The 22,767-nt window shown below is 40.1% G+C and overlaps 1 long non-coding RNA gene across 1 annotated transcript; it reads left to right on the plus strand.

Annotated features, from left to right (window-relative positions):
• The first annotated feature begins 1,894 nt into the window (after nt 1-1,894).
• Nucleotides 1,895-13,847, plus strand: LOC134299974 (uncharacterized). Its single transcript, XR_010007235.1, has 2 exons — nt 1,895-2,081; nt 12,093-13,847. It is a non-coding gene; the product is annotated as an uncharacterized LOC134299974 (long non-coding RNA).
• Nucleotides 13,848-22,767: the final 8,920 nt, after the last annotated feature.

Here is a 22,767-nt window from a genome sequence, read left to right on the forward strand (position 1 = left end):
AGACTTCCTAATTTAATTTAGTTGTACAACGTACAATAAAGTTATTCTAATCTATGCGTGGGCAGCAGAACTATGGGCGTCCACAAGGGATGGAGTGTAGTTAACTTCTGGAAATTCCCATATTCCCAGTTTTAATTTTTTAATTTTTCATTTTTTAAAAAAGTCTGTCTTTGGTTTTAGTAGATGCCAAATAGTAGGCAAAATATGCAGCCACCATCCTACTCTATCATTTGCAAACAACTTGCCCCAACTAGCCAAGAAATGAAGTCATAAGCCATGGTTGATACACTCATTATCTGGAGAAGAAGCTTCCTGGTTCATGTAAAAGTCATTTTGGGTATTCCCTTTTAAGAAATGTTTATTGATCATAAAATAAATAACTGAAATAAAAAACTCAGAAATCCAGTATTTGAGTAGAGCTGTGAACCCTGTATTTTAAAAATAATAAAACACTTTATTTTTCTGTACTTTTTTATTGTGACTGAAATTACTTGAAAACATACTGCAAGTCACTTCTGGTGTGAGAGAATTTGCCATCTATAGAGATGTTGCCCAGGGGACACCCGGATGTGTCAACTGGGAGGCTCTTCTCATGTCACCGCAAGCTAGAGCTGACAGACAGGAACGCACTCCATCTCATGGATTCGATCTGGCAACTTTCAGGTCAGCAACCCAACCTTCAGGTCAGCAGTTCAGCCAGCACAAGGGTTTAACCCACTGTATTGGAAGAGACGATAAGGGCCTTCAGTCCAACCTCTTGCCATGCAAACTATCATTTTGCTATTGCATGAAGTTAGTTCACATTATTATAGCCATATTGCAGGAAACAAGGCTGCAGCTGAGATTATGGCTGGGATCCTACATCATGCCCCTTTATCCAGCTGCTTCTCAACATCCATAATAACATAATCTCATCTTCAATTGTCTAAGGAAAGCATTTTTAATTTTTAAAAAAACCATTCTCCTAGCATCATTGTTAAATTAAATATCAGAGTCCTGCTGCCTGTCCAAGGCTTCAAGTACAGTACAAGCATATTTGTAGCAGATACATCCCAAGACCCCCATTGATATATGATACTATGGATAATAGCACACCTTTCATTTTGACTGTACCTTTTCTGGAAACGTATCTATCATAAACTTGTCCTAGAAGCTCCAAAGAAGTCACAAATACTTCAGGGGGATGTAGGGCATGGGTAAGTGTAACCGTGCAAACTAAATCCATGTTTGTAAGCCACCCTGAGACCCTTTATTGGGTGAGAAGGGCGGGGTAGAAATACTGAAATAAAATAAATAAAATAAATATAAATAATGGGATCATACTGTAATTGGAAAATCAGTCATAGGTCAGCCATAGATCTCCTGTGTCATATCTGTTTACAAGATGCTGATATCTTTGAGTGGGTTGATGTTTATATATTATACTTAATGGTTCTATTAGTTGATTATTCAGTTGTTCTGACTAATACTTCTTGCAAAACTGCAATAAAGGTTAGGCTTATTTCTCCTGCCCCCCTCCAAAGTGTAGCAGGAACTATTAGGAAATATACAGTTCAACTCTGGAAAACCAGAAATGTATTTACTCTTCCATACCCACAAACAAACCCATGTTCATTGCTAGGAAGCCCTTTGCTTGAGAGTGGGATCAACTCTTCCTATTATTTAGACCAGTGGTTCTCAACCTGGGGTCCCCAGATGTTTTGGCCTTCAACTCTCAGAAATCCTAACAGCTGGTAAACTGGCTGGGATTTCTGAGAGTTGTAAGCCAAAACACCTGAGGACCCACAGGTTGCGAACCACTGATTTAGACAATTTGACGTTGCTTGTTTAGCCTTACAATGGAAAAAGGCACACAAAGGGGAAGGCCACAATCCACACGGTTTTGAATCTTGCCTCTACTGCTGTACTTGGTTTGTGATGCTCTGCAAAGCAGCATATTGGAAAGAAGACAGTCATGGAATATTTCACACAGCCTTGTTTGTTCTCTGAAAGTAGGACGAAGGAAACCTGAGCATTTCACCTGCCGAGGGTTTTTGCCAAGGCATTCCAGAGAACTAACACAGAAAACACCTGCAGTTCAGGTAGGTGTTGCTTGTGGTTCCTTTAAGAAGGACTCAAGACAGTAGTCTAAGCTTTCTGTATCTTAAATCCCTCTCTGTTGAAGTCTCTGTGGTCTCACATGATAGAAAAAGGCTTATTTTTCTCTTCTTTTGATTGGCATGTAAATGTTTATAGGATTTTTAATTATATTAGGTAAAGGTAAAGGTTTTCCCCTGATGTTAAGTCCAGTTGTGACCGACTCTGGGGGTTGGTGCTCATCTCCATTTCTAAGCCGAAGAGCCAGCGTTGTCCGTAGACAAGGTCATGTGGCCGGCATGACTGCGTGGAGCGCTGTTACCTTCCCGCCGGAGCAGTACCTACTCACATTTGCATGTTTTCGAACTGCTAGGTTGGCAGGAGCTGGGGCTAACAGCGGGCGCTCATTCCGCTCCCAGGATTTGAACTTGGAACCTTTCGGTCTGCAAGTTTAGCAGCTCAGCGCTTTAACACACTGTGCCACCACCAGGGGCCCCTTAATTATATTAATGTACATTTTATAAAGTTTGAAGGATATTTCAAAAACTGCAGCAGTACTGTTGAAAATTAAAATAGACCCAAAAAAAAGAGAAAATAATTCTATTAAATAGGCTATATTTCAGGGAAAGGAACTGGGAAGACCACATCTGAGTATTCCTGCCCTAAGAAAACTCAGTGAAATTAATGGGATTGCCATAAGTCAACAGATGACTTGAATGCACATACATACACATGCGGAAAATATAACTATACCAGTGGGCATCAGTTTTGCTGCTATGCTAACTTTAAAACACACAAAAAATCAGTACAATTATGGGAAATATTTTTGGTGCAATAATGTAAGCTCAGATCTAGTGACCATTTTACTTTATCATTTTCTGATAAATATATATGTGGTTGTACTGTAAAGATGATGTTTTAAGGAGCATTCCCTAGTGATGTCATGACGCATGATCAATTAAGCATTAACCTCATGGTACATCATTCATTAAAAATCATTTCTAAGTAATGAAAAACGTATATACAGTACCAGGGGTCTACAAACTAAGATTTGGATGCAGTCCTCCATGGTCATTTACCCAGCCCCCTCTCTAAACTTTAGACTTAGGGTTGTCCTAAGTCTGAAATGACTTGAATCACACAACAACAACAATCCTAATTAATTTGACTCTCTCATCAGCCAAAAGCAGGCCCACACTTCTCATTGAAATACTGATAAGTTTATGTTGGTCAAAATTGTTCTTCATTTTAAATATTGTATCGTTCTTTCATATTTTTTGCACTACAAATAAGATATACGCAGGGTGCATAGGAATTCGTTCATTTTTTTCAAACTATAGTCCAGCCCCACAACAGTCTGACGGAAGAAGCACGCACGAATGGAATTTCAGCTCCACACGAAAGCAGACTAATAATACACCAAAGACGGAGTGACCAACAAGAATAAACTACAAAATAGACTTTTTACTCAGAAGGATAAATTGGAAGTTACAAAGAAAAACCTTTCGTGTTGAGTTGAGCTTCGTGTGGGGAGAGAGCTTCCTGTTTTCTGCTTCCAAATAAACGGAAGGCATAAAAGAAATGGAAGAAATTGTAAGAACAAATTTCACGCACATGTCTATAATGAACATGCCCCTGCAATGGATTGGCAACAGAAGGCATGGAGTTGAGCCCACTGGGCAAGTTAGTTTCCCATGGCAAGGCCAAGGCAGTTCCCCTCTGAACAAATTTTGCCAAGAACTCCCTGGATAGGTTTGCCTTACAGTTGCCATAAGTTGGAAACAACATGATGACACACAATAATATCAACATGTACACATGATTAATAACCATGGCTTGATAGTTCAGTCCCTGCAGGTTATAGCTTAACCAGGCACATGTCGCAACTGTATTTAGGATCAATTAAAGTAACTAACAAACTAACTCAGTAATAGTTCCACAATAAGAGTCTTCATCTAGGTGACCATCATGATGCTCATATTTCTTGCTAGACCTTCCAGTTCTTCTACTGGAAGTAGAAATGTGTTGCCTAGTATCTGATGTTCTGACTTGACTTAACTAAGAGTAATTTTAAACATTGTTGTTAGTTGTAAAACCAACCAGCTGTTTGGAGGAAGTGTTTCACCGATCCATCAATCACAGATCTGCCTGATAGTTAACTGGGCAAAGGGTTTTTATGTGTGCTAAATTTACCCACGGGGCGTGGAAGCTCACATCATAAGGGCCAATTGCAGAGAGTTTTCTATTGGTCCTGCATAGGAGGTTCCAACGCCCATGTGTCCTGTCCAGACCCTTCTGTCATATTGAGCATATTATGAAAATAATGTAGGGATGGTTGCCAGATTGGCAATGCCTAATCTCAAACATCCACATCTCAAACATGGTGCTGTGGTCAGACAGGCATTTCTAGTCCTCCTATCAATGTAGCATCTCTGCTCAAAAAAGAAGGAAATGCATTCCAAAATAGAAACTTGCACCACCTTCTGCACCCCACACATAGTGAGGGAAAGTTGTTTTTGGAATTTGAGATATTTCACTTTAGAGAGAATTACCGGTAACACCTGCATTACCTAGGAGACAGACATTCAGAAGACAGTCAAAATGGCTCCCATTTGTTCCGACTCCTGTTCAGGAATGAAAGATTATAGAATAAATTCCAAGTATGGGCAGGAACATTCTTTCATTGTTTGATATGCACACTTTCCCTCCTTAATCTTTGACCGCAACACACAGACAACAGAACTTCAATGAAATGTAAACACCATATAGCCTACGACAACTGTTTAGGCAAGGGGAGAGACAAGAAAGCACAATCCCTGTGCAAAAGAGAAAAGCCGAGTATTAGAATATATGTTGTGTGTTGCATTTTTAGCACAGTAAAGCCATTTTTGTGCTTATTGTTGCTGTCATGTCCATTCATAAACGGGGTCTCTTGAGCTTGGAGAAGAGAAGATGGATAGATGACACGAAGGGATGTTTAAGCAAGTACAGTAGTCTTGTTTTCTGCTTCTCCAGAGACTAGAAGTCATATTAAACCAAATTTGGATGGCCATCGGCAGTGCCCCTTGTGGCCGGAATCGAGCATACCCTCATGAAGCCGGAAGCTGGAGAATGTTAATAGCCTCTACTGTCTGTCTATGTCAGTGGTTCCCAAACTTATTTGTCCTACCGCCCCCTTTCCAGAAAAAAATATTACTCAGAACCCCTTGGAAAAAGGGGCATGGCTTAGAGGGGTGGGCGTGGCTTCTGCTCAAGAGGGCGGGGCTGAGCCTCCCCCCTAGTCCAAGATGCAGGGCTGGGAGGGGGAGCTGGGCGGGGCCACAAATGGGCAGCCAGGACTGGGATGGGCGGAGTTATGAGCTCTGAGGCAGGGCTGAGCTTCTATCCCTGTCTTGTGGTGCCTGCCAGGACACAGGGGGTGGGGCTAGAGGAGGGGGCGGGGCCTCTTCCCGAGTGCCTGACGGGGCTGAACCTTTATACCCCACCCCCGTGTTTTAAAAAGTGCCTCAGGGGAGGTATACAGAGGCTCAGCACTGCCTCACGCTCTTGGGAAGAGGCCCCGCCCCCACCCCAGTCCCGCCCTTTAGTCCTAAAAGGCCTCTCAGGAGAGGTATAGAGGCTCAGCCCTGTCTTGGGCTCTTGGAAGGAGGCCCCGCCCCCTACCCTAGCTCCGCCCTCTGTGTCCTAACAGGCGCCTCAGGAGAGGTATAGATTCTCAGCCCTGTCTTGGGCTCTTGGGAAGAAGCCACGCCCACTCCTCTAGCTCCGCCCCCTGTGTCCTAACAGGTGCCTCGGGTGCTCAGCCCTGTCTCCGGCACTTGGGAAGAGGCCCCGCCCCTCCCCTGGCCCCGCCCCTCCCCTGGCCCCGCCCCTCCTCTGGCCTTGCCCCCATGTCCTAATAGGTGCCATCACCGCCCCCTGGATCACTGCAGCGCCCACCAGGAGGCAGTAGCGGCCACTTTGGGAATCACTGGTCTATGTGATATGTGATATGTCTGGTAATGGCATTGAATGCTATTCTGTCCTGTCCTGTCTGTCCAAAAATGGCATTGAATATTTGCCATGTATGTGTACTGTGATCCACCCTGAGTGCCCTTGGGGAGATAGAGCAGAATATAAAATTATTATTATTATTATTATTATTATTATTATTATTATTATTATTATTATTATTATTTCTTCTCAGGAGTGATTTAGCCATATATTCTGCATGGAAGGAGGTTAAATTAATTGGTTCGTTCTAGCATGTAATTTTTTTTAAAAATCCACTGGGACTTTCTTTTAAGTAAACCACTTACAAGCAAATGGAATGAAGTCCTAGTAACTCTGGTGCAAAACACTTAGAATAACAAAGTGAAGCTTGCCCGCTAGTGATTCATTCAGCTTCTCTGCAGTTTAAGAAAGGTCAACTGGGATAGTGCTGGACAAAATGCGGTGTGTGTTTCTACATGCTTTGGTGATATCACTGGGGATCATTTGCTGACCATTTTCTCTGAATATTAGGGAATAGATAAACATCATGACTCCAATGATGGGCTTAGATGACCGGAAGCCCACATGTCAGTTCATGTTTTTGACAGTCTTAGGGTCATTTCTGGATTCTATGGGAATCGTGTCTTTCTTGACTACCATACAAGGGCAGGAATTCCGTCAAAACCAGCCCTGCTGGTAGGGGATTTGGGGAACTGTAGTCCAGAAAACATCTGGCTACCAAGTACGGCATTTCAGCTATCTGTCCTGATGGTTTAAAATGTATTGTAAAGAGTTAATCCTTTTCACATTGTTCTAATTGCAGGTTGTTCTTTTTTTATTTGTGAGTTTCATCCTATTGTGTAAAACAAGAGAGATGGAATTATTACTGTAGAAATTATTCACAAGGGGATTTTCACTCTTCCTGAAGGGCAGGGTAACTCAAACACTTACAAAGCCGTCTTAACCTATAATTAAGTTCCCTCCTAGACTCACACACTGTTTATGGTCACTAGGGAAACGTCTGATTACTGCCCTGGACTGGTATTCATTGAACGCCAACATGATGGAAGCAATTCACTGAAATTTTCTCATGTATGTTTTCAGAGCATGGAAAATTACTTCTTGAAAATAATTCATTTCTATTACACATTAACATTGGTTACTCACTGTTCCTTGCCTTCCCTTTAAATAATCTAAGATTGACATGAAATGGCAAAAAACTTGAGGCCCTTCCAGACAGGCCTACATCCCAGGATTTGAACCCAGGTTTACTGTTTATCTCATATTATCTGGCAGAATAGACCCATATAATCCAGTTTAAAGCAGAAAACCTGGGATCAGATCCTGGGATATAGGGCCTGTCCAGAAGGGACCCTAGAAAACCTTAAGCCTGATTGCCTCTAAGATATCTTAGAAACTTAAAAGTTAGTTGGAAATGTGATTTGTTATACAACGGGCCCATGATATCTTCTGAGGTTTGGTTCCAGAACTCTTAGTAAGTAAGTAACTATTTATTGATCAGCCAACTGGTCTTATCAAGACACATAAACTATAAAAACAGCATACAACATACATCAGGTCCGAACAAAAATATAAATATACAGACAAAGAAAGTTTCATTTCAATATAATATGAAAGTAGGTAGCTAAACGGTAACCATATATCTCTCATCCTAAGTGTGGACCTCAAAGGTCCTTATTAGTCTTGTGCTTTTGTGGTAAAACTTGCCTTGTTTTGTTCTTGGCTTTTGTTGAGGTTCCCGATCCATTTTTGAAAGCTTCGGGGGGAGAGGGGATTCAGATCGGTCCCCCAAAATTCGGACTATTATCGGAGGGGGGGGGGCTTTCCACCAACTGCCTCCCCTTCCTGGCGTTCTTACCTGGCACCGGCCGTTGCTCCTCTAGAGTAAGGTGCTCAGCTGCAGGTAGGTCCGGAGCATGCCTGCAGGCCCTGCTAGCCTCCACACACACCCTGCCACACTCTCTGAAAGTGTGTGTGTGTGGCGGAGCCTGCAGGCAGACCCGGAACATGCCTGCAGGCTACCTCCAGACCTGTCTACATGCAGACAAGGAGGCAATTTTGTCTCAACATGAAAGCAGACTTTTGCGTCGAACAGATTTCCATGGGGGGTGGGGGGGGCTTCCTGTTTTGTATTTCTGAAGAAACAGAAGACACAAAAGAAACAGGATAAACAGTAGGAACCAATTTTGTGTACACCATTAGTCCTCATCCCCCTTACACTTACTCTGATCCATATACTCTCATCTCCTTTTAGGTGCTTTATGTAGGTAAAGGTCAACTTTTGATGTTAAGACTGGGTTAGAACCAGCTAGTAAAAATGTGGTTTTGGCTGCTGGGTCCCCCAGAACCCTTAGTAGATACCAAAATCTGTGGATGCTCAAGTCCCATGATTACATAATGTCCCCATAAAATGATACCCCTTATATAAAATAGTAAAATCATAGTTTTCTTTTCATATTTTCAAATACAGTAGAGTCTCACTTATCCAAGCTAAACGGGCCAGCAGAAGCTTGGATAAGCGGATATCTTGGATAATAAGGAGGGATTAAGGAAAAGTCTATTAAACATCAAATTAGGTTATGATTTTATAAATTAAGCACCAAAACTTCATGTTATACAACAAATTTGATAGAAAAAGTAGTTCAATACGCAGCAATGTTATATTGTAATTACTGTATTTACGAATTTAGCGCCAAAATATCACGATATATTGAAAACATTGAAGGCAAAAATAGCTTGGATTATCCAGAGGCTTGGATAAGCGAGGCTTGGATAAGTGAGACTCTACTGTATATATATTCAAACCATGGATGGTTGAATCCATGGATGAGGGGACTATGGATACGGAGGTCCAGTTTATCAGTGAGTATTTTCACTCACATTTGTGATCTTATTTTTAAAATGGGACCCTGTTATGTCCTCATTCACCTACCAAAAATCTCCAAAAGTCACTATGTAATGTATGGCTTTTAGGTTCTGCTTATTTTAATATAGTGAAAACCAAGTGACCAGCCATATCAATGTTTACAGTGCTATTTTCTGCAATAGGAGTGGAAATAATGCAGCTCCACAGATGTAGATGGACTGCAACTCCCAGCAGCTTGTCAACATAGCCAATGGAGAAGAATACTAGGAGTGGCAATTCCTCTTGTGATTCCCATCTATATGCTATAGTTCTGGCTGCCATTTTTAATACAGCTTTTAACCTTTTGCATCTTCTACTTCTATACAGGGCTGGCCCAGCATTTGTTGTCTCCTGACACAGATAACTTTTCCATACCAGCATATAGGAATACAATTCTAGAATGTGAAGTTGTAAATATCCAATTATGCTCCTGGGTTAGGGTTAGGGTAGTGATAACTGATGGCTCCTACATTGGTAGCATGGTAAATCCACTCCCAGCTTTAATTCAGAGAATAGGTAGTTAAAGGGGTTATTTAAGGAGCTCAACCAGTTTGGGGGATGGACTTCAGGACCTTGGATAGTTCATTTAAACCAGGAGATAATGTACTGTCCAGCTGTCCCACTGACACAGAAGCCATCAGGTAAGCCATTGGATATGAGCAAGATCATATAGGAAGAACTATGTACAATTACATGTAAAATGTGTTTGTATGTCTGTGTTTATCTGTCATAACAACAGTGATTTATTCATAACTTATATTGTTACATTGATCGGGTGAGGCCCTGAGGATCAAAGAGATTTTTAAAAACCAATGATAACATTTGAGAGGAAATTCACACCTACTTACTCAAACAGCAGCACCTTAGTCCAGCTAAGCAATATATAGTAAAATACGCCTACAGAGAAGGGTAAGAGTCCATCCCTTCCCTCCTCGCCCTCCTTTTCGGAGGCAACTGAGTGCAACTTTTGCACTTTGAACTCTGTTCACAGAAGTAGGATAAGAATGAAAGGTGAATGTGTGAGGGGAGGAAATGGAAAAAGGGAAAGGACTAAGAGATTATCTAGGACTATCTGTCAAATCAACACATTTACAGTATGACATGTTTGCCAAAGTTGTTAACTGGATACCAAGCATTCCATCTCTAAGTATAAAGATAATATTGTTGGGTTATTGCAAGCACTGGCACAGTGGGTTAAACTGCTGAGCTGCTGAACTTGCTGACCAAAAGGTCAACAGTTCAAATCTGGGGAGCTGGGTGAGCTCCCGCTGTTAGCCCCAGCTTCTGCCAACCTAGCAGTTCGAAAACATGCAAATGTGAGTAGATCAATAGGTACCGCTTTGGTGGGAAGGTAATGGCACTCCATGCAGTCATGCTGGCCACATGACTTTGGAGGTGTCTACAGACAACGCTGCCTCTTCGGCTTAGAAATGGAGATGAGCACTAATCCCCAAAGTCGGACACAACTAGACTTAATGTCAGAGAGAAATCTTTACTATTACCTTATTGTAAACAATAATGGCTGCATCCATACTGCAGAATTATGAACTTTATCACATGGAGGTAGAAACCAACACCTGTATTGTCTGTTGCTGGCCAATCACCCTTCAGGGGTTACTGACAGGCAAAGTCTATCAATATCCCTAGATTGTGTCATGGGCCTGGGATCTGCCTTATGCAGTGATGGCGTCATGTCCTCTCCCATCATCAATTCCTTAAAAAAGTTTGCCCATCACTTTACAATTGTGAAGTGCCTTTAAAGAAAATTAAAATTGAAAACCTCAAAGAGGGTGAAACAGCCTAGCTGGGGGGGACAGGGTTATACCACCTACCCAGAAGCACTCCTTTGCACTGCTAAGGTGTCAAAATTACATGACACCAGTGACTATGCAAAATAAATGTATTCATTTATTTACTATATTTATATCCCGCCTTTCCCAACCCCAAAGGGGACTCAAGGCGGCTTACAGATAGGCAACAATTCTATGCCTTAAAAACAATTAATATAAAGCATTTAAGATTAAAATTAAGACCAAAACTGAAATACATTGAAACATTTTAAATCATTACAGTCACTATTTAGAGCCACGCTATCCACTATCATAATCAAGGCAATTCGGGTAATTATTGCATATAGTTGTCTGTAAGTTGTCATGATGCCAGTAAGCAGCCACCATCCCATGTCACATAAACACCATGGGATAGTGGAAATGTCCTATGGCAGTCTGACACCACATTAGCTGCCATGGCTTACTGCTATGGAATCCTGAGATTCATAGTTTCATGAGATATTTCTCGTTCTCTATCAGAGAGAGCTCGTGCCACCACAAACTATAAATCCCAGGATTCCATAGAATGGTGCTATGGCAGTTAAAACGGGTTCAAACTGCTGTAATTCTGCAGTGTGGGTTTTCTTTTAAAGAGAGTGAGAAGAGAGAAGAGAGAATAAATCCTTTGCTCATGCCCAGCTAAATGCTCTTCAGATTCACCAATCCACTTGAGCTTAAATCACTGGGGCCACAGTGGTGCAATGGGTTAATCCTTGTGTTGCTGAACTGCTGACCTGAGGGTTGGCAGTTGGAATCAATGGAATGGGGTGAGTTTCCACTGTTAGCTGTAGCTTCCGCCAACCTAGCAGTTTAAAAACATGCAAATGTGATTAGATAAATAGATACCACTTTGGCAGGAAAAGACAATAAGAGGCTCCAAGCAGACATGCTGGCCACATGACCAAGAGGTGCCTATGGACAACGCAGGTTCTTCGTCTTGGAAATGGAGCAGAGCACCTCCCCCAGAGCCAGAAATGAGCACCGCCTCCAGAGCCGGAAATGAAAGGAGAAGCCTTTGCCTTTGCCTCTGTATTTGTGTCTTATTGTATTTCATTGTACTAAGCCATTGAATGTTTGCCTGTATCTGTTTATGTGCTGTAATCTGTTCTGAGTCTCCTTGGGGAGAAGGGCAGAATATAAATGAATTATTATTATTATTATTATTATTATTAAATCAGTGTTGTTGCAACTGAATTTCAAAATACTGAAATTAATTTGGGATGAACTGTTCCTTTGATAAATAACTGGCTTTTCACTCAACACCTTCTCATCCTCCTTGGTTATTTCAGGTCTTGGTTGTGTGATGGAATCCCAGAACTTGAACTAGTCAAACCAGGCAGAGATCTGCACTGTTGTGCTACCAGTCTTGGCAATCTGATGCTTGCAACATTTTCTACAATGGAAAGAATTCATCTGAAAGAGAGGGGAGGGACAGCAGGCGAGAAGGAGGCCTCTGATGTAATTTCACTGACAGGAAGCCAAGAGGCAGGGAAATCTTGTTTGATTTCTTCCTTCCTATGCCAAGATTCAGAAGTGCGGCGGTATGATGACAAAACAGTTGCCTCCACAAAGTAAAGACAGGGAGAGGCCACAACTATTTAAACCTACAGGTGATTAACCCCAGGAGTGACAATAAAACATTCTCTGATCTTTTTTTGCTAAGGGTCACATTGATGGTTGGGGAAGTTATATAAGCATTCATATGAACTTGTAAACTCTGAAGTCAGTGACCCTGATGTGTATTTTTAGAATGATTGCTGTTTATTCTAGTAATGAACATTTCCCCTTTATTTACTATTTCAGGTTTTTCTCCATCCTGTTTACCTCCAGACCGTCCCCATAATATTTATGAACTCTTGCAAGAACTTTGCTTTTTTCACTTATGGTACTTATCATTTTTATTCTTGTTATGTATCTTGACACAAACCTATGGCAATCCTGTCACAGGGTTTTCTTGGTGAGATTCATTCAGAAAAGTTCTGTGATCACTTTCCTCTAAGGACCTCATCACACGATGGAAATTCAGTGTCCTAAGACAGTTCTGCCCAGTTGACCCACGGAGCCCCACGGAGACGCACATCACACATCCTAGCCTCACTTTCGGCAGGGTTCTGTGGGTCAACTGAGGCAGAAGCATTGTAGGAAGATGTGCTGCCAACACGGTAGTCTCCCTGGGTTCCACTTGGAACAATGGGGCTAGCGTGGGGGGAAGGCACATGGCAATGCTTCCCCATATCTGGGGAAGTCAGCTGGCAGTGTGGTGCAGCACAAGGTGCTGGGATTGCCCCACTGCTCCCCAAGTTACCATGGAGGCTGGCAAATCAAAATGCTGGACCTCATCAATGTGATGAGGTCCTGAGACTGTAACTTGGTCAAGTAGGGAGTTGAACCCTAGGACTCTATGTAGTCTAGCACTCAGATCACTACACCACACTGGCACGCCTTAAGGCTCTTTTGAGTGAAATGCTTCCCATTATATCTGCTGGTGTCCATCTACTGTACTAGTTGAATTACCCAAAGTTTAGAAAATGTTTGCATTATAGTTCTTATTAGCTGTGCCCAGCCACGCGTTGCTGTGGTGAAGTATGGTGGTATGGGAAATAAAGTATTGAGGAATTGGTGGTAGTTAAGGTAAAGGTGTGGAGTCCAGATAATCCAGTTAAAGCAGATAATATAAGATTATAAATGGGTTATATAGCTGTGTGGAAGGGCCTTGAGTCTACACTGCCATCTAATCCAGTTAAAATCTGATAATCTGTATTTTATAGGCAGTGTCCCTAAGTGAGGCCAACTCTGCCTGCCCCCTGGGTGAGTGGGTTGCTAGGAGACCAAGTGGGCGGAGCTTAGCCTTCTAACTGGCAGCAATTGGATAAAAACAATTATTCCTCTCCCTCTATAGGATTTTATTTTTCTTTTCTTTTTGTTGTATCAACCTAGAGGCGTGGATGATGGGTTGTGTTGTCAATTTTCGGGGTTGTGGGGTGTTTAGTTTTGTTGTTATGGCGGTCGCCAGGATTCCATCACTCTTTTATATATATAGATAACTCTCCAGCCATAGTAGCTGTAGGAATCTGGAAAGTGAAGTCCAAATATAAACCTAGTCTCTAGAATCATAGAGCTTAGTGAGTTTCTATGGTTGCCATCTCTTGAAAGCTAAAAAGCTAATATTTTGATATAACAAGGCTGCCATCTCGGAAGGTAACAAACATCCGAGTTACAAACATTTGACCCATAATTAAGAACAGGGGTGAGACAACAAGATGTGAGAGAAATCCCCTAGGAAGGGAAATTTACTGCTGAAAGAGTTACCATGGGGAAAGGTGGTTCCACTGAAGATTTACCTCCAATCCTTATTTCCACAACTAACCACAAGTTTCCACAAGTTTTCAAAATCCAAGTATCACAATGACAGAAAATGAGGTGAAATCTTATGAAAGGGGCACAGCAAATACACAGTACAATCTAATGCAATACAGGCCCACAACTATATGTTTAAACAGAAGAAGTATAAATTTGATTTCCTTACTCAAAGGAAACAATCTAAACAAAATATTTGTAAAGGAGAACGCCTGAACAGGTGATCTTGTACACAGCACATTCAGTGTACTTGTGTTTCCAAATTCTTGCCAATCAGATGTGTTGAGAATGTGGGTTAATGAATTCTATCTTGTTCTCTTATACACACATATTTGCTTATTTTTTCAAATTCTTCTCTCAAGAATCTCTCTCTGTTCCTGACAAAATAATAGAGATGATACGAAATTTGATTTATAGTTGAAAGTTGAACAGTAGGAAAGAATCAGAGTCAGGATGCTGGAGAATATACTATTTCCTCAATCAATCAGTCACATTGTTTCCTCAATCTAATTCTCCCTCCATTTTAATATACAGAAGAGTCTCACTTATCCAACACTCGCTTATCCAACGTTCCGGAATATCCAACGCATTTTTGTAGTCAATATTTTCAATACATCATGATATTTTGGTGCTAAATTCGTAAATACAGTAATTACTACATAGCATTACTGCGTATTGAACTATTTTTTCTGTCAAATTTGTTGTACAACATGATTTTTTGGTGCTTAATTTGTAAAATCATAACCAAATTTGATGTTTAATAGGCTTTTCCTGAATGCCTCCTTATTATCCAACATATTCGCTTATCCAACATTCTCCCGGCCCGTTTATGTTGGATAAGTGAGACTCTACTGTACTGGTGAAGTGGGAAATATTTATGAACACATATGGTGTCTCTGGCCCTTTTCAAGCTATTACGGGTCACCTTTTTGACTTTAATAGCAGAAAAGATGGAATACTCTTGTGTTAGATGCCATAAGTCAGGTTAGCCAAGTATCCAGTTTGACTGAGGACAGCCCTCCAGAGGAAATGTGTGGTAGAAAAATACAGTAAGATCTCCTTGTCCACAGATTCAATATTCATGGTTTCACTTAGCCACTCTCCAAAAAAGAAAAGAAAGAAAGAAAGAAAGAAAGAAAGAAAGAAAGAAAGAAAGAAAGAAAGAAAGAAAGAAAGAAAGAAAGGAAAGAAAAGAAGAAGAGGAAGAAGAAGAATTTCCTGCAGACATGTTTTTGGGGTTCTCTGTATTCTCCAGTGCCATTGTATGGTATGCTTTCAGCCCAAGTATAGTTAACATATATAGGTTTGTCACAACCTCTGAGGATGCCTACCATAGATGTGGGCGAAACATCAGGAGAGAATACTTCTAGAACATGGCCATACAGCCCGGAAAACAAACAACAACCCTGTGATTCCGGCCATGAAAGCCTTTGACAACATGTTAACATGTATAGTTCACAATTATCCATGGTTTCAGGTATAACTGTGGATTCCCATATTCCACACAGATATGGAGATCTTACAGTATGCATCATAAGAAACGATGGATGACTATTAACATTTGGTACACAAACCATATGACTGTCATAACACTTGTAGAATCACTAATATTTTTTTTAAAAGATTGGTTGGTTCAACACTGTTTCAATAGGGTTCATGATCATAATAGATGTTTCTCTACATAATCAAATGAGCACAAAAGCTCCTCACTTCAGGCCTCTCTGTTCAACAGCGCTGAGGATTTAGGAATAGAGTAAAGCTTGCCTGTGTCCTCAAAGTACCTTCTCCACTTTTAACCTTCTTTGTATGCAAGTGAAATGCTGAATAGGATGAATGATAAACTCAGCATAGATTAAACCATCTATGGTATGTTTAGCATGCTTTTGGAAGTGGTGCACCATCCAGTGGTGAAAAATGTCTGTCATAGCATGTTATTCCTCTCGCCAACATACAATGCATTTAGAGCGCTTTCTTGTCCCATTGGAAAGTAATCATTTGTGGCTGAATATGTCTTCTAGAGGTAGATTACTGGCAGTGAGTCAGTAAATGAATGTGACAACCTATTCTGGATCCACATGGACTTTCACATTGAGGACATTGTAGGACTTCCCTTTCTGAATTGTCATCTTGTCATGGAGAGTGGCTTGTGCACTCCAGTGAACCTATGAATGAAACTGTCGGGACTCATGTCATGCCAGCAGGGTCACCCATGGAGGAGGAGGAACTAGACAAAGAACAATCCAAGAAAGATCTCAATGGTAGAACAAGTGGGCGATAACATGGTGCACATTACAGCGGCTGTGAAGGAGGATATTGAGAGTAACATCATGGGTGAGTATTTTCTCCCTAAAAATCTGATGGTGAAACAATAAACTTTGGGACAACATTTGGAGGCAATATTATGATCCAAATTATCTTCAACTTGTGCATGTGTGAATATCAGAAATCTTACCAAAAAAAGGAAGAATATACAATAGTTTCATCTTAGGGTCACCATAGGCTGGAAAGGACTTGGAGACAAACAACAATAACATATTTTTTTTTCAAGTGCCTTCACTCTCACAATTCAAGGCCATGTTTATTGTCAGTACAGTATTCATTTATAGTTAATGTCTAAGTGTTAATATACAAATAGATAGTTGCTTTATGACTTGCAAGAGTGACCTTGACCTTAAACATCCAATTGCGTGAGATGTCTCCTTTAGAAGAGTTAAGAGAGACTTCACTATGCAAGTTAAAAAATGTAATTGGTCTCATCATTGGGATGTTTTGGGGAAAAGCAAGCTAGCAAGTATATTATACAAGAGAAACTAAGCAGCTTCTCTTTCAGTGGAAGAGCAACAATGATACAGGTGAAATGAAATACCAGGAGTTCTAGATGACTAAATGGTAATTTTCCTTGGAAACTGGCTTCACTTGTTCGTTGGCTTCAGTTTTCACTGTGACCGAGAAAACTCTTTTGCTGTGGTTTCACACAGATGTTTCTCTGTCTGGCCTTTTTCATAAATGAAACTTGGTGGGAGGTGAAGATCTGAAGTGTTTGAATAGAGGAAATTTTCCTCCTCCTCCTCCTCCTCCTCCATTAAAATACTTAGATAAAAAGGACCATAAAATACATTTATTAAACACACAGAACAAAGATTAAAACACCAGTATTGATAAAATGTAAATTTAAAAATCATAGTTTAACATTGACTGGACAGACTGATTGGAAGACATTAATTTCTGGGTCACTTCCTGTTGGAAAATAAACTTTTATTGTGCCAAAAGATCAAGAGAAGCAAAAAAGTAAATACCCACCTTACATCCTCAGGTATAAGGGAGGAAAGGAAGGGCCCAAAATATGAGACTAGGGGCAACCATGTGAGATGTTATAGAGATAGTGCCTGTTGATGTTAGAAGCATGATCATAGAATCATAGAATCATAGAATAGTAGAGTTGGAAGAGACCTCATGGGCCATCTAGTCCAACCCCCTGCTAAGAAGCAGGAACTCGCATTCAAAGCACCCCCGACAGATGGCCATCCAGCCTCTGCTTAAAAGCTTCCAAAGAAGGAGCCTCCACCACAGTCTGGGGGAGAGAGTTCCACTGCCGAACAGCCCTCACAGTGAGGAAGTTCTTCCTGATGTTCAGGTGGAATCTCCTTTCCTGTAGTTTGACCAGTTAAAGTCAATGATGTTAAAGAGGCAGCCACTGGAGCTGTCATTAACCACCAACATTTACAACACGTTAATCATAAGGTGAACCATCAACCACAGTTGTACATAATATGCCATCCAAATTCAAAATGCCCACTTTTTCCTTCCAAGATAGCATTTTGGCTTGAGATCCTCTCTTTTGCCTGAGGAGGGGAGAAGAAGAGTCAGGCCCTGAAAACTCTAATCTAAAATAATTTGATTTTGTGACTCTATGTCTTGCCCTGTGCGATGCCAGTTTGATGTTTCTCTGCATACACCAGTCTAAATTTAAAGCATCACATGGCTTAGCCAGACCCCTTTCCTTTCTTTTATGGCACTACAAAGGAAACCAGGAAGAAATGTGACAAGAACGATGAGTCTTTCCAAATGTCTGTCCTGTCCCACCTGCATTCTATCTATCTATCTATCTATCTATCTATCTATCTATCTATCTATCTATCTATCTATCTATCTATCATCTATCTATCTATACACACACACACACACACACACAGAGTAGAGTCTCATTTATCCAACACTCACTTATCCAACATTCTGGATTATCTAATGCATTTTTGTAGTCAATGTTTTCAAAACATTGTGATATTTTGGTGCTAAATTCGTAAATACAGTAATTACTACATAGCATTACTGCATATTGAACTACTTTTTAATGTCAAATTTGTTGTATAACATGATGTTTTGGTGCTTAATTTGTAAAATCATAACCAAATTTGATGTTTAATAGGCTTTTCCTTAATCCCTCCTTATTATCCAACATATTCACTTATCCAACGTTCTGCCGGCCCGTTTATGTTAGATGTGAGTCTCTACTGTATGTGAATTCAGACGATGCTATACATTTTTTCTATAAATGGCATTTTGCTCCTGTTGGATGTGTGAATACAGTATTACTATTATAATGTTTATAAGTGTAATGTTATTAACATCTTTAAAATCTTCAAAATGCCAGGCTAAAGGGTTTGGGAAATCTTTATTTCCAGAGAAAGGCATATCTAAAGGATATGGCCCAGCAAAACTATGCCTTTCTTTTAATAAGTAGAAACATGAAGTGTTTTGGAACCCGCTGCTAAAATGCAGGAAAAACTCAAGGAAGAACTCAAGCTCTCATGCTAGCCGGATCTGTGGGGCAGTTACAGTGTAGACCAGTGTTTCTCAACCCGTGGGTTGGGGGGTCAAGAGGGGAGTTCAGAAGGGTCACCAAAGACCAGTATTTGCTGTTGGTCATGGGGGCTGTGTGTGGGAAGTTTGGCCCAATTCCATCCTTGGTGAGGTTCAAGGGGCTCTTTGTAGGTGAACTATAAATCCCAGCAACTACAACTCCCAAATGTCAAGGTCTATTTTCTCCAAACTCCATTAGTGTTCAAATTTGGGCATATTTAGTATTTGTGCCAAGTTTGGTCTAGATCCATCATTGTTTGGAGTCCATAGTGCCCTCTTGATATAGGCAAACTACAACTCCCAAACTCAAGGTCAATGCCCACCAAACCCTTCCAGTATTTCCTGTTGGTCATGGGAGTTCTGTGTGTAAAGTTTGGTTCAATTCCATCATTGGTGGAGTTCCAAATGATCTTTGATAATAGGTGAACTATAAATCCCAGCAACTACAACTCCCAAATGTCACGGTCTATTTTCTCCAAACTCCATTAGTGTTCAAATTTGGGCATATTTAGTATTTGTGCCAAGTTTGGTCTAGATCCATCATTTTTTGGAGTCCACAGTGCTCTCTGGATGTAGGCGAACTACAACTCCCAAACTCAAGGTCAATGCCCACCAAACCCTTCCAGTATTTCCTGTTGGTCATGGGAGTTCTGTGTGCAAAGTTTGGTTCAATTCCATCATTGGTAGAGTTCCAAATGCTCTTTGGTTATAGGTGAGCTATAAATACCAGCAACTACAACTCCCAAATGTAAAATCACCCCCACTAGTATTCAAATTTGGGCATATAGGATATTTTTGTCCCAAATTTGATCTAGTGAATGAAAATACATCCTGCATATCAGATATTTACATTGCGATTCATAACAGTGTCAAAGTGACAGTTATGAAGTACCAACAAAAATAATTTTATGGTTGGGGGTCACCACAACATGAGGAACTCTATTAAGGGGTCGCAGCATTAGGAAGGTTGAGAACCACTGGTGTAGACTGGTTCTGCCTACAGCTGTTTTCCTGACTCCATGTAGTAATAGACCATGAGACAGTATCCAAAATGATGACATGAGTAAATCAGAGATCACAGTTGAAAAGGCAGTCATGGTATGCAGGTCCTAAGCCATGTATCAAGCTGTATTTGTTTTGCCTTGGTAACAAGAAGTGAGATAATGGAAGAGATTCCACCAGGTAGTAGAATTGCCCTGTCTACATTATTGTAATTGGCCACTCCTAATGTGATTGCAATTATTGTTAATCATTTATGATTAGTGATAATCTGGAGTCAAAACTGGAACTCGGGTATGAGTTCTTCAAAAAGCAAGACAGAGATCAAGAAAAAATTCATGATGGTCAACCTTGTAAATTTTGTTTGTTAGCACAGAGTTCAATAGAGATTTGGTTAAAATTTAAATGTTTATTTTATAGATTTCAATGTTTCAATCAATATTTCTAGAGTGTTTTATACAGAAAACACTAATCTCAGTCTATCATAGATTATGGTCCTGTCTGCTGAAGTACAGAAAGTTGAAGAAATTATTGAACAGAAGAAAAGGAATCTTAAGTTGAGTGACTGTCTTTCTTTGGCCCTTTCTAAACTGCCACATAAAATCCAGATTATCTGTTTTGAACTAGATTATATGGCAGTGTGGACTCATATAATCCAGTTCAAAGCAGATAGTGTGGATTACCTGCTTTGATAATCTGAATTATATGGCAATGTAGGAGGGGCTTTCACCTTTGTATTCATCTTTGTTCTTTTTCACCTAATAGTTTTTAGATATGGTTATGGTCTGGGATTCAAGGATTATAAATACATCAAAATTTTAAGACACGTGTAGGTCTCAGAATTATGTTTGCAGTCTTTGGACTCGGCAGATGGATACATTCTAAAATGATGATGGCTTTCAAGGTTGCATTTCTCAGGATCACCCCTTTAGCAAAAATTTGCACCAAGTGGACAGAACAGATATGCTTACCACTACCAGTCAAGTGTGCATTTCCATCAGTTTATACAGGCTCGCATTCAGATCTTGACTTGATCCAATTTAAACACAAACTGAATTGGAATATGGAAAACTGAATCTTTGTATCTCTTTAACTTGCATTGAGAATCCAGTATTGTCACAATTTTTCTTTCTTTTTAAAAATACAAATCATCATCATCATCATCATCATCATCATATTTTCATAGAAGGTCTGGTAGCCCCTGCAGAGAAAGTTACACATCCCAAATTGCAGTAAGGAGATTTTGTGCTAATCATTTATAAGTTTATTTTAATGCCTTGATAATTTGCCAATATGTGTGCTGCATTTCTATTTTTCTGTAATTCATGTGTCAGACTTTGGAAATGTTGCCTTGGGAGCTAGAATTCAAAAAACAACTTTTCTAAGTTTGGTTCTTGAAAATTAACATGAAAAAGTAATATTTCCAAGCCATTGACACCTTTTTGCTCTAGTTTATAGAATGTATTCTTGCTGATATTTTATACATGTAATTTGCAATATCTTGGTTTGTCGTTCATACTTTGATTCTGTTGTGAGCTACTTTACATATCCTTATACAAAGAAATTGGTTATAAACCCCTAAGTGCACATGTGTCCATGCCCATGCATAGAATTAGAATGCATAATGAAGTCATCAGCTACTACAAATTCCTTTATCTGGAATTCCAAAATCCAAGATACTCCAAAATCTGAAATTGTCTAGATGGGTAAATAAGATAGTGATGGTTCAGGGTATACAAATTGGTTTCTACTGTAAAATTATTGAAAATATTTTATAAAATTAGCTTCAAGTAATGTATAAAAGGTTTATGAAGCATAAATGAATGCTGTGTTTAGATTTCATTTTACTCTCAAAGATATCCAATAATAATAATAATAATAATAATAATAATAATAATAATAATAATATGCTGACTGTGCAAGGAAACCGAGGAAACCATTGATCATATCCTCAGCTGCTGTAAGAAAATCGCACAGACAGACTACAAACAGAGGCACAACTATGTGGCCCAAATGATTCATTGGAACTTATGCCTCAAGTACCACCTCCCTGCCGTAAAGAACTGATGGGATCACAAACCTGCAAAGGTCGTGGAAAATGAACACGCAAAGATACTGTGGGACTTCCGAATCCAGACTGACAAAGTTCTGGAACACAACACACCAGACATCACAGTTGTGGAAAAGAAAAAGGTTTGGATCATTGATGTTGCCATCCCAGGTGACAGTCGCATTGATGAAAAACAACAGGAAAAACTCAGCCGCTATCAGGACCTCAAGATTGAACTTCAAAGACTCTGGCAGAAACCAGTGCAGGTGGTCCCGGTGGTGATCGGTACACTGGGTGCCGTGCCAAAAGATCTCAGCCGGCATTTGGAAGCAATAGACATTGACAAAATTACGATCTGTCAACTGCAAAAGGCCACCCTATTGGGATCTGCGCGCATCATCCGAAAATACATCACACAGTCCTAGACACTTGGGAAGTGTTTGACTTGTGATTTTGTGATATGAAATCCAGCATGTCTATCTTGTTTGCTTGTCATACAATAAAATAATACTAATAGACCAAATTACCAAACAGTACTGGTCTAAAGCATTTTGGATGCTTCACCTGGACGTAGCAAAATATAAATATAATATAAATATAAATAAAATATAAATTAAAATTACAGATAATCATTTCTACAGAAGGTTAGATTTGCAAAATAAATTGTGAGCAAGTATGGAGTAGAGGTTTGCTTGCTG

This window comes from Anolis carolinensis, chromosome 6 (genome assembly GCF_035594765.1).
Source record: "Anolis carolinensis isolate JA03-04 chromosome 6, rAnoCar3.1.pri, whole genome shotgun sequence".
In the NCBI taxonomy this organism is placed as follows: Eukaryota; Metazoa; Chordata; class Lepidosauria; order Squamata; family Dactyloidae; genus Anolis; species Anolis carolinensis.